This window comes from Rhinolophus hipposideros (genome assembly GCF_964194185.1).
Source record: "Rhinolophus hipposideros genome assembly, chromosome: 6".
Lineage (NCBI taxonomy): Eukaryota > Metazoa > Chordata > Mammalia > Chiroptera > Rhinolophidae > Rhinolophus > Rhinolophus hipposideros.
In genome coordinates, this window is record NC_138052.1 from 1,710,172 (window position 1) to 1,724,034 (window position 13,863).

The window sequence follows — 13,863 nt, forward strand, 5'->3', positions numbered from 1 at the left end:
TTTGAATGTATAAATATATAGTTGTACTTGTAGTGGAGATATGTCTCTTTGAGGCAGCATATAGTTGGGTTTATTTATTTATTTATTTTTTGATCCAACCTGCTACTCTGTGCCTTTTTTTGGTGACTTAGGTCCATTTACATTTAGGGTGATTATTGATATATGAGGAATTCCTATTATTCTATCTTTGTTTTTCTGGTTTTCTCCATTGTTTCTTTGTCTTTTTGTTGCTGTCTATTATTTCAGTGTGGTGGTATTCTATGATTTTTCCCTCTGTTTCTTCTTTTATTATGTTATATATTTCAGTTCTGTATTTTTTTTTCTTTTGAGTGGTTACCATTAAGTTTATCTAAAAGAAAGTTTCATAGTTAGAGCACTCCATTTTCTTCAGCATGCTTACTTTCTCCATTCCCTTATGCCAGTTCAGGCCTTTACTCCCCCCTTTTATGTTTTTGTTGTCACAAATCATTCCTATTTATGTTAGTCGAATAGCCTCTTTCAGTATTTCTTGTAATGCAGGTCATATATTAGAAAATTCCCTCAGCTTCTGTAGGTCTGGAAAGGTCTTTATTCCTCCTTCTTATCTAAAAGATATCTTTGCTTGATATATTATTCTTGGCTCATAATTTCTCTCTTTCAGTAGTGTGAATATTTGATTCCATTCCCTCGTACCTTGTAGTTTCTGTTGAAAAACCTGATGATAATCTAATGGGCTTTCCTTTGTAGGTTACCGTCTTTTCCAACAATCCTTTGAGGATTGTTTCTTTGTTGTTAATGTTGACAGCTTCCATACAATGTGTCTTGGAGAAGGCCTGTTGTGATTGAGGTAATTAGGTATTCTATTTGCTTCTTGGATTCGAGGATCCAGCTCTTTCCACAAGTTTGGGAAGTTCTTGTTAACTATTTGTTTGAATATACTCTCTGTTCCCCTCTCCTGTTCTTCTCCTTCTGGTATGCCCATTATTCTTATATTGCTCTTTCACATGGAGTCAGAAAGTTCTTGTAGAGTTCTTTCATTTCTTTTAACTCTCAAGTCTCTCTCTTCTACCATCTATGTCATTTCTACCTTCGATGTCACTGATTTTTCCTTCATCCGATCAACTCTACCACCTAAACTGATTATTTCATTCTTCATTTCTTTTACTAAGTTCTTAATCTCCAGAAATTCTATTTGGTTCCTTTTTAAAATTGCAATATCTTTGGTAAAATGCTCATGTTGTTCTTTAATTGAGTTTCTGAGTTCATTAATCTGCCTGTCTGTGTTTTCTTGCATTCGTTGAGTTTTGTAAAAACTGCGATGTTGGGGCCGGCCCGGTGGCTCAGGCGATTAGAGCTCCATGCTCCTAACTCCGAAGGCTGCCAGTTCGATTCCCACATGGGCCAATGGGCTCTCAACCACAAGGTTGCCGGTTCAATTACTCGAGTTCTGCAAGAGATGGTGGGCTCTGCCCCCTGCAACTAAGATTGAACACGGCACCTTGAGCTGAGCTGCCTCCCGAATGGCTTAGTTGGTTGGAGTGTGGGCTCTCAATCACAAAGTTGCCGGTATGATTCCTTGAGTCCTGCAAAGCATGGTGAGCTGCGCCCCCTGCAACTAGCAATGGCGACTGGACCAGGAGCTGAGCTGCACCCTCCACAATTAAGACTGAAAGGACAACAACTTGACTTGGAAAAAAGTCCTGGAAGTACACACTGTTCCCCAATAAGAATAAAGTTCTGCTCCCCTTCCCCAATAAAATCTTTAAAAAAAACCAAAAAGAGAAAGAAAAAAAAAGCTGTGATGTTGAATTCTCTGTTATTTAAGTCACATATTTCCATATCTTTAAGTTCATTTTCTGGAGAGTTTTCACTTTTTTTCTAAGCTGTCTTGTTATCTTGGTTATTACTGGCAATTAATGATTTATTATTCCTCTTCCTAGACATCTACAGGAGTGGCTTCTACAACAGGTTGATAGGAAGAGGTCTTTCTTTTGTTATCTTTTTGTTTTGTTGGTAGAATGTTTTATTTTCTCTCCGACTGTAGCCTTTTACTCTCTCTCACGCTGTAGTGTTATATTTTCTCTGCACTGTTCTGGCTTCTCACACAACAGGGGAATTCCCTGGAAGGTGGGCTTCTCCTCTGTGAACAGTTCACCTGGATCACAGGGCACCGCCTCTTTGGGGGGATGTGGAGAGCTTTTGAAGTTCCCAAGCTCTTTCTGCACCAAAATCAGTGCCTGTGTGTTTCAGCAGCACTGTCTACTTTTGCAGGGATCCTCCCAGATAGGTAGGAACAGGAGCAGGGTGGATTGTGAGAGGTGGCCCAGAGCAATGGCGGAGACCACCACCACAGCCAGTTATGCTCCCAAGGCTTCTTCCCCTTTGCCAGAACTAGTTGGGCTGCGAGTCCATGGCTGTTGGCCACAGTACTCAGAACTGCGAATATTCTGTTCTTTTGAGCTCTGGAGGGTGGGTAGAGGGCAGCTAGGCTCTGTGCCTATGCCTTCTATCCTCTGCTCAGCAGTGAGGACCTAAACTGACATTTTCACTCTTGTTCCCTCAGTCTTTGCTCCAAGGTCTCTACCATGAGCATTGGGTTAAACCGTGTTATATGCTGATATCTCAGGCAGGATTGTGGGCCATAAGCAGAGCACTAGCAGTCCAAGTTCTTCCCTCTCCTGTGGCTGCGGTAGTTATGGAATGCAGAAAACTCAGAGTTCCAAGCTAGTTCTGTGTCCTGTGCCTACATGGCCCCACACTTCCCGCTTCCCTCCTCCCCTGCTCACCCAATTTGCCCATTTTTAGATGATTTCAATTGCATGCCTCTTAATCTTGCCTGTCTGTTGCACAGGTAGTCCTTTGTGGAATTATAGTTGCTCAATTTGTTGTAAACTCCAGGGGCTATTTCAAGAGGCTTTCTAGTTCCTTTGTTTCTTTCTTCCTCTCTTGCTGTCTTTCTTTGTGATATGATGCTTTTCCATAGTGTTATCCTTTGGTTCCTTTTTCTTTATCTTTTTTATATCTACTATAGGTGTTTGCTTAGTGATTACCATTAAGCTTACATAAAATATTTTATAATCATAACAGTCTGTTTTAAGCTGATAATAAGTTAACTTCAATTATATATGAAAATTGTACCCTTTTACTCCCTACCCCACATTTTATGTTTTTTGTGTCACAATTTACATCTTTTTATATTATGTATGTATTAAATTATTGTAGAGTTGTACTTAATAATTTTGTTTTTTCACTTTTATACTACAGTTAAAGTGATTTATATTACCACCATCCCAATATTAGAGTGTCCTGAATTTGACTATGTACATACCTCATCAATGAGTTTTCTACTGTAATAGATGTTCATTTTACTAGTAGCATCCTTTCATTTCAGCTTAAAAATTCCCTTTAGCATTTTTGGTAAGGCAGGGTAAGGCAAGTCAAGTGGTGATGAACTCAATTTTTTCCCTCAACTTTTGTTTGTCTGGAAAAATCTTTGTCTCTCCATTTCTAAAGTACAACTTTGTTGAGTATAGTATTCTTGCTTGGAAGTCTTATTTTTTCTTTCAGCCCTTTGAATATATCATTCTACTGTCCTTGCCGGAAAGGATTCTGCTGAGAAGTCCACTCACGGCTTCATTGTTTTCCTTGTATGATATTTTCTTTTTCCTCTTGCTGCTTTCAAGATTTCTCTTTATATTTGATTTCTGACAGTTTGATTATAATGTGTCTCTGCGAAGTCTTCTTTGAGTTGAATTTGTGTGGGGATCTATAATCTTCATGTATCTGGATGTCCCTAGCTCCTCTCAGATTTGGGAAGTTCAACATTATTTAAATAAACTTTCCCCCCCCTTTCTTTTTCTCATTGCTACTGGAACTCCCTTTAGTCAAACATTATTTTATTTGACAGTATGTCATAATTCATGTACAATTTCTTCAATCTTTTTTTTTTCTGACTGGATAATTTCAAATGTCTTTGAGTTCACAGACTCTTTCTACTGCTTGATCAAGTCTGCTGTCTGTATTCTCATTACATTTTCATTTCATTCATTCAGTTCCAGAATCATTTTTCCTTTTTTATTATGTATATATAATAAATGTATATATATATATATACACATACACACACATTATACATATATATATACATAATATATATATATACATATATATACATGTATATATATATATATATATATATTTTTTTTTTTTTTTTTTTTTTTTTTTTTTTTCTTCTCCAAAACCTCCTAAAGCATTGAAGGGGGAACAGCCTCGATTACTCCCTCCTATAAAACTCCATACTCCTCTTTGCTCAGGAAGGGTTTGGTCTTTTCTAGCCTGACCTCCTGCAGCTCAAACATGTTAAATAAATTCTAATAGACCAATTTTGGTCTTCCACTACTTATCCCTCTGGCCTTGACTAACAGGTTATATTATCCCAATATTGTAAAGAAAACAAAGATATATAACCACATATATGTGAATATATATGTATAGAGAAAAGACTGAGGATAAATATATGTAACATTTGTAAACAGAAATTAATACATTATTATATTAAAGTATTTATTATGCAACTTTTAAATGAACCATATGAAAATTTTATAATTCAATGGAAAAATAATAAGTTAAAAGCAAGATATGATATAATATGTCCAAAATTATCTGAAGTATATGAAAATGCATGTAGAAAAAAGCTGAATGGAAATCATCTAAATGTTATTAGTGAATGATTCTGCATTGTATAATTATCGGTAAATTTCTATTGTCTCCTGAATTTTCTGAAGTTCCGTGATGAATATATATCAGAAATGTTAAGGGAATATTGGTTCTTGTGGACTCAGTGAAGAATCAAAGATCAGTAAGCTGATTAGTACGCAAGCAGGGTTTATCAGTAATATGTCCTCAGGGAAGAGAGAAGGCCTATCCAAAGTGGCAGAGAGGGGCCTAGGCTTCTGGTATTAGTAATACATTCTCTGGAAAAAGAATGGGCCTGGCCAAGGCAGGAGGGAGAAAGAAGGTGAGAGCCAGAGAGAGGCAGAAAGAGACAGAGAGAGACAGAAAGAGTCAGAGAGAGAGAGAGACAGACAGACAGAAACAGGGAAAGACAGAGACAGAGAGACGGAAAGCAAAAAAGAGAGAGAAACACAAACAGTTATTTATGTTTCTTTCTTTAAAGATTTTATAGAGGAAGGGGAATAGGACTTTACTGGGAATAGTGTGTACTTCCAGGACTTTTATTTATATTTCTTACTTGAAATCACTTTATTTATTGTTTTCCTGAATTTGTTGAGTTGCCCATCTGTATTCTTTCATAGCTTGCTGAGATTCCTGAAACAATTATTTTGAATTCTTTGTTTGGTAATTTGTAGTCTCTAATTTTGGGGGGTTGGTTACTGAAAAAATTATTGTGTTCCTTTGATGGTGTTTATTTTTTCTTGACTTTTCATATTTCTTGTAGTCTTGCATTGATGTCTGTGCAAATGATGCAACATCCAACTCTTCCAGTCTTTATAGACTAGTTTGATAGGAAAAAGTTATCACTTGTGGGTGGGTGCAAGAATAAAGGGTGGGTGGGGTGTGTCAGTCACAGTTCCAAAGAAGGCCCAGATGCATAGTCATGCAGCTCCATCAGCTGAGGTTAGCCTTTGGCAAAGATTGCAGAGATTGTCAATGGCCAAGAGTACAGGTGGTCTACAATGTTGGTGAGGGCTGTTAGTTTCTACAGTGGCAAATGCTCCTGGAAACGACTTGATCTCTTTTTCTACCATGGGGGATGTTGTGGCTGAGTGAATGCTTGTCACCTCTTCTGGCTTGTGGGTGACCTCATACTGGTGGTGGCATAGGTGTCTAACATGTGGGAGTCAGAGGCATTGGATGGTTTGTAGCAGTGGTGCCTCCATTGCTTAAATCATGGGTTTCCAGTGAAGCTATGGAAGCAGGGACTGGGGTGTGAACATTTGTGGAGTGACAGCAGCTCCAAGGTCTGGAGCACAGGACTGTCCATAGCAGTGGTGGCTCTGGTGTGTAAGATCATGGTGTGCTTTTAGCAGCCAAGGGCCAAGGTCCAAGGTCCACAGTGTGGGTGCACATAAAGAGAGAGAGGCTTTGTGGTCTGGGACATTGGTTAGCCCACAGCAGTGGTACATTTCTGGTATCTGAGAAGCAGATGCTCATGGAGTAGCCCCAGAGCCAGGCTCTGGAGTGTGGGCTGTTGTTTACCTCAGTGGCAAGAGCGGCTGATATTCTCAGTGGAGCAAGCTTCTGGGATACACACTGATGAACACTACTGGGTCCTTTACTGTGAAAGTTATGGCTGTTGCAGGAGATGCTAAGGTCCTCAGTGGCAACTGTATCATTACTGATTTTCTGCCTGCATCATCTATCAATTACTTAAGAAAGATGTTGAACTCTCCATAATGGTTGAATTGTCCATTTCTCCTTCAGATTTATTAGTTTTCACCTCATGTATTTTTATACTTAAATATTTTTTTTTAGGTATATACATGTTTAGGATTCTTACATCTGTTAATGAATTAATCCCATAATTACTATTAATTATGTAATATTTTTTTTTATCCCTGATAATATTCCTTGCTCTGAAGTCTGTTTTGTCAGAAATTAATATAGCTACTCTAGTTTTCTTTTGATTGGTGTTGTCATGGTATATTTTCCATCATTCCTTTACATTTACCTTATTTGAATCTTCATTTTTAAAGTGCATTTTTTTTGTAGGAAACTTACAGTTGAGTCTTTTTTTAAAATCAACTCTGACAATTTATGACTTTTCTTTGATGTATTTATACCAGTCACATTTTAAATAATTATTAATACAGATGAACTAATTTTGATGTTTGTAACTGTTTTCTATTAATTGCATTTTTTCCTTGTCTTATTTTTCTCCTTTTTCTGTCTTCTCTTGTTTTAATTGAGCACTTTTATAAGTTGATTTTATCTTTTCTCTTACCATATCAAGAATTATTTTTAAAAATAATGGTTGCCCTAGAGTTTACAATATACATTTTTAACTAATAAAATTCTACTTTTAAATAATAGCATGACACTTCATATATAGTGAAGGTATCTTATAACAGAGTGCCCTATATTCCTTCCTCTCATCCTTCTGGATATCGCTGTCATGAATTCCAGAGATATATATGTTATAATTACACAATAATTGTTAGTATTTTTTTTTAACAAGCAGTTATCTTTCAGTACAATTAAGAATTAAAGTAAGATATTATTTATTTATTTATTAAATTTATTGGGGTGACATTGGTTAGTAAAACTATATAGGTTTCAAGTACACATGTTTATAACATATCATCTATATATTGCATTTTGTGTTCACCATCTGGAGTCAGTAGTTTTGAAAGTTCTAACCAGAGCAATCAGGTAAGAAAAAGAAATAAAAGCCATTTAAAATGGGAATGAAGAATTTAAATTTTTACGTTTTGCAGATAACATGATTCTTTATATGGAAAACCCTAAAGACTCCACTGAAAACTATTAGAAATAATGAATGAATACAGTAAAGTTGCAGGATACAAAATCAATTTACAAAAACCCATTGCATATCTATATACTAACAATGAAACTTCAGAAAAGAAATGAAAAAAACAATTCCTTTTGAAATTGCAACCCAAAAAAAAAAATACCTAGGAATAAACTTAACGAAAGATGTAAAGTACCTACACACTGAAAACTGTAAGACATTTTTAAAAGGAATTGAAGAAAACACAAAGAATGGAAAGATATTCCATGTTCATGGATTGGAAGAATCAACATCATTAAAGTAGCAATACTACCCAAAGCAATATACAGATTTAATGCAATCCCCATCGAAATCCCAATGGCATTTTTTTAAAAGAAACAGAGCAAAAAAATATCTGATTTGTATGGAATCGCAAAAGACCTCAAATAGCCAAAGCAATCCTACAAAAAAAAAAAGAATAAGGCTGGAGGTATCACAATCCCTGACTTCAATTTATACTAAAAAGCAACAATAATCAAAACAACATGGTATTAGCAGAAAAACAGACACACAGACCAATGGAATACAATTGAGAACCCAGAAATAACCACCCCCGCTGTATATTGGCAGACAATTTTAAACGAAGGAGTCAAAAACATGAAATGCATAAAAAAAGTCTCTTCAATATATGGTGCTGGGAAAATTGGAAAGCCAAATGCAAAAAAACTGAAACTAGACTGTTATCTGTCACATGTACCAAAATTAACCCAAAATTGATCAAACACCTAAATATAAGACGTGAACTAATAAATTGCATAGAAGAAAGCATAGGTACTAAATTTACAGACCTTGAGTTCAGAGAGGATTTTTATAAATTTTACTTCAAAGGCAAGGTAAGTACAAGCAAAAACAAATGAATGGGACTATATCAAACTAAAAGCTCTGCACAGCAAAAGGAACCATCAACAAAACAAAGAGGCAACCAACTGAATGGGAGAAGATATTTGCAAACAATACCTCTGATACCGGACTGACATCCAAAATATATAATGAACTCATAGAACTCAAGAACAAACAACCCAATTCAAAAATGGACAGAGGACCTGAACAGATACTTCTCCCAAGAAGACATACAAATGACCAAGGGATATTTGAAAAGATGCTCAATTTCACTAGCTATTAGGGAAACGCACATCATAACCACAATGAGATACACCTCACACCTGTTACAATGGCTATCATCAACAAGACAAGTAATAACAAGTGTTGGACAGGCTGTGGAGAAAAAGGAACCCTCATACACTGTTGGTGGGAATGTAAGTTGGTGCAGCCACTGTGGAAAACAGTATGGAAGTTCCTAAAAAAAAATTAAGAATAGAATTACCACCCAACTCAGCAATCCCTCTTCTGGGTATCTATCCAAAAAACCTGAAAACATTCATCCATAATGATACACGTACCCCTATGTTCACTGCAGCATTCATTATTCATGGTGGCTAAAATATAGGTACAACCAATGTGTCTTTCAATAGATGATTGGATAAAGAAGATGTGGTACATATGACTATACACAATGGAATATTACTCAGCCATAAGAAAAGATGAAATACTGGTATTTGTGATAACATGGATGGATACTGAAATAAATGAAGGGGTCATGTCATTCAGGGTCTCCTGGGGGTGTCAGGTGGGGTCTCTGGTCCCGTTCCCCACATAAGAATGCAGGATATGGTGAGGCTAAAAAGGAACACCAAGGAGCTGTAGGTAGGGGAGTCATATTACTATATTCTTGCTGGTGGCTGGGTTGGAGGATCTGGAAACAGGAGCCACACTGTTTGCAACCTGCTGTCCACTGCTCTGCAATCTGCAACCTGCACTCCGCCGTGCTAACTGCAATCCGTGCTTGCCAGTCCAGCCACCATCTTCTTGCTAGGCCCCATTTCCTGCTAGTGTAGCCATGGCAGTTATATTAGTTCCCAATGGCTCACTGGTTACAGCTGACGGCCAGCTAGCCACAGCTAATGGCCATCCAATCACAGTTGATGGCCATTTACTACCTGAGCCAGTACCTTTCTATGTGAGGCCGAGAGCCTGGAAACTGCTTTCTGGGGCTTTGTCCCCACAGCATTCTTTATTGTTGTTATGGTATTTCTGACTTTGTGTTTGATTTTGATTCTTTCTTAGCACTTTTATTCCTTTATATACATTACCCATATTGTTTTCGTATTGTCTACATTTTTCATTAGAGCCCTTTACAATTTGATCATAGTTCTTTTATGTTCTCTGATATTTTCAACATCTGTGTCATATCTAAGCCTAGGTTCTTACACTGCTTTTTGTCTTCAAAGTATGTTTTTGTTTGGCTTTGGCATGCATTGTAATTTTTTTTTTTTTTGAAATCCAGTCATTAAAATCTGGCAATAGAAACTGAGATAAATAAGCCGTCAGTAGGAGGATTTATTTTACTCTGGTTATTAGTTGGACTATGTTTAATGTTTGCTGAAGCTGTAGGTACCAGGGGCTTCAAATTCCTCTAGTTTCCTTGTTTTTGTTTCCATTTAACTTTAGGACTTCCTTCAGAGAGAATGTGTGCCTCGTAAAGTTTTCAGTTTTATTTTGCTGCTATTATATTACATTGGGGTATCTTTGGGGTAATGGTAATGTTTGGGTTAGCAGTATTATTCAATAATTTTCTCACTAAATCTTTTTTTTTGGGGGAGGGGGGATGTGAACTCCAAAAATATTTCTCCTTTGATACAGCTTTTTCGATCTCTAGCCTCTATTCAATCCCCTGACTACAGCATTCACAATTTGTTTTCTTGAAATCGTGAACACTTTTTGGTTATTTTTTCGTTAGATGAGACATGAAATATAATGAGACTTGGGGTGGGTGTAATTCCTTCCCCCCACCTGGGATAAGTTACTGCCAAAGTGTTTCCCCTGGGAGACTAGGCCTTTGTCATGGGGAAGTTGCCAGGCTTATTTCACAAGGGTTACTCCCCAGCCCCCTGTTAAATCCCTGAAGGTACCTTTCTAGATCTTCCCTATGAGAATCTAGAGGGTTTCCTAGAGATGAGGCCCAAAAAATAAGATTGTTGTTTTTCTTGGGAGTTTTTCAGTCCTAGACTAGTCCACAATTAGCCTCCAGCAGTTTTTCAAAATTAGCACTTATGTGTTTCCACTAGGTTTTGGCTGCAGCAACTTCTACTCCAGGTTTGTAGATCTGAGCTGTGTCTTACTCTAAATACTGGTTTCTCCATTTTGGATTGGTAGTTTTCCCTGAAACCTCAGTTTTCTGATAGGCCTAAGCAAAGTTGATTTTCAGTCTCCTGTGTTTCCTTGTAGTAAGAATGAGAATTATTATCCAAGGTCTTCGCATATTAGAACTGAAAATGGAAATTACAAAGGAGATTTTTAAGTTCACTTTGGTGTTTAGGTGTGGCTTCTGGATTTCTTCTTGAAAGGGATTCCTCTCAAGTGCCTGCGTCTGTTTATAGTTTGTTACCGTTTGGTTCACCATGTATGAGCCTGTGGGCTTTTACTATAACTCAAACAGAGGCAAGAAAGAGAGGAAAATGGAGTAGAATGATCAGAAGTAGTGCGAATTTAAGAAATAATTGTAAAAGTTATTTAAAAACAAGTGGAATATATGTTACATACTTAATAGTTGTGTATTTATATTTTGGTGCCCATATCCCACCTTACTAAATCCCTTGCTTACCTCTGAATTCCCAGGCAAGGATGACTGTCGTGCGGGGCGTCCGGCGGGGTTTCTGCTACCGTTCCCCACATAAGAACGCAGGACATGGTGAGGCCAAAAAGGAACACCCACGGAGCCATAGGTAGGGGAGTCATATCACTATATTCTCGCCGGCGGCTTCCGCCTCTCTGCAATCCGCTTTTGCTAGCCCCCATTTTTGCTGCTAGCGTAGCCACGGCAGTTATATTAGTGGCCAGTGGCTCACTGGTTACAGCTGACGGCCAACTAGCCACAGCTGATGGCCATTTACTACCCGAGCCAGCACCTTTTCATGTGAGGCCAAGAGCCTGGAAACTGCTCTCTGGGGCTCTGTCCCCACACTCCACCCCTACAGGCTCTTGCCTCACAATCTACGGACAAGCATCTTCCACGAGGGGCCCTGTGCAAGGAGCCTGGAGGTGAATGCAATATCCTGGACACAGCCAGGCTCTCTGGGCACTGCCACTCTCTCTGTGCACAGCCAGAATTTCTCAGGGCACCACCAGTACGTCTGGGCACAGCCAGACTTCCTGGACACAGCCAGAGCTCTCAGGGCACTGCCACTCTCTCTGGGCACAGCCAGACTTCCTGGACACAGCCAGGGCTATCAGGGCACTGCCACTCTCTCTGGGCACAGCCAGACTTACTGGACACAGCCAGGGCTATCAGGGCACTGCCACTCTCTCTGGGCACAGCCAGACTTCCTGGGCTCAGCCAGGGTTCTCAGGGCACCACCCCAGTACTTCTGGGCACAGCCAGACTTCCTGGGCCTCTCAGGGTACCATGCTGGAACAACAGCGACTCACAGTCAAGGTGCTTACATATTCTCGATGGTGGCCAGTCAAGACACAAAGCAAACATCCGCCAGTTCCACTACATGGTGGTATGTTCCCAAACAGTCAAGTAGTCCATTAAATTAGGGGATGGAAGGCAATTCCCCATAGTCATTCGCCAGGGCTGTCCTGGGGGTGAGGGAATGACCTTGACCTCACCCTCATCTCCCACGGAGGACTCAGCAAGTGTTTCCTCCTGGGACTACAAGTCCTGCATCCGGGCTGCCTCAGCAAGCACTTCCCAGCCCACAGAGCCGCAATGTCCTTCGCTTTCTCCGGTCTCTGCTGGTTGGGGAACCATCCACATCTTTCCACCCCTCCATGGGGATCAAGCTCTCTGGCCGCTGCTCCTCCTGGTCTTCCTCAGACTGAGCTTTCATACGCACAAACTGCTCCACTGCCCTTCGGAGAGCTTTGGCCAGCACCGTATCCTTCCGACTATGCCATGTGTAGTGCAGGGTGTCAGGCGGGGCGGCCTGCGGGTTCTCTGCTCCCGCTCCCCACATAAGAACGCAGGACATGATGAAGCCAAAAAGGAACACCCATGGAGCCATAGGTAGGGGAGTCATATCACTATATTCTCACCGGCGGCATCAGCCTCTGCAATCTGCTCTTGCTAGCACCCATTTTTTTTCTGCTAGCGTAGCCACGGCAGTTATATTAGTGGCCAATGGCCTACGGGTTACAGCTGACGGCCAACTAGCCACAGCTGATGGCCATCTGATCACAGTTGATGGCCATTTACTACCCGAGCCAGCACCTTTTCATGTGAGGCCGAGAGCCTGGAAACTGCTCTCTGGGGCTCTGTCCCCACAGTGATATAACAATAGCATTAAACTAGAGGTTTTTATTAATATCTGAGCAAAGGTTTATAACCTTAAACCAGGATCCAGTGAAAATTAGACTATTAGACTAGAGAAGGTAGTTTTGGATAACCACCTCCTCTGTACCTGTGGGGTTGAAACATCAGGTGAGGTTGTTGTTTGAATCAGCTGAATGTATGATGTTGAGTACCCTGAAATATATTTGTGGACATCCTCCTGAGTTTCTGGAATCCTAAGTGCCTATGGAATGCAGCCAAACCCCTCTTGGGTCAGCAGACCCACGTACAGCAAATAACTTGGATGAAATGATGGAAAAAGCATCAGCTTTGGAGTCAAACAGCCCAGGATTCAGGTGACAGTATTATTACTCTAGTGGTATGGAAGCACTGCCCAGATCACCTTGCAAAGAGTGCATTCACTGACAGCCCACAGCTGTTGGAAACTTGGGGATCTAATCTTAGCATCTGAGCTGAGGCTGCTCTTCCTGGAAAGCTCCAGCCAGTGACTAAGCATGGCTAAACTACCAGAATCTGACCAGTCCCATTTAATACAGGGCTCGTCTCTCAGGCAATCTTTGCTCTGAGCTCCCAGTTGGATTGGCTGAGACTGTCAGATGTCATTGAGATGTGAGGCTCACTTTGCCCATCACTGATATCTCACCCTCTTTTTTATTCCCAGTTAACATCTGCCTCCCAAACCCTCACATTCCTAAATCTTTCTCAGCTTTTGCTTCTGGAGAACCCTCCTAACACATTATATGACCTTGGGAAGATGTGGGGAAAGTATTAGTGGATCTCTCCATTCCTAGAACTTTTTTACTTAGATGGAACTTGACAAGCACAGAGCAGCCCCATATATATACACACGTTGCATACATTGTCTATATGGTAGGATGAGTGTTCAAGCTGAATTGAAGTGAAAGTGGGAGCTAATAGAGGAGATAATGTGGAAGCGGAAATGGAAGGGGAGACAAAAAGACAACTTGTTCTTCAGGTTAAATTGACCACTGAATTTTAA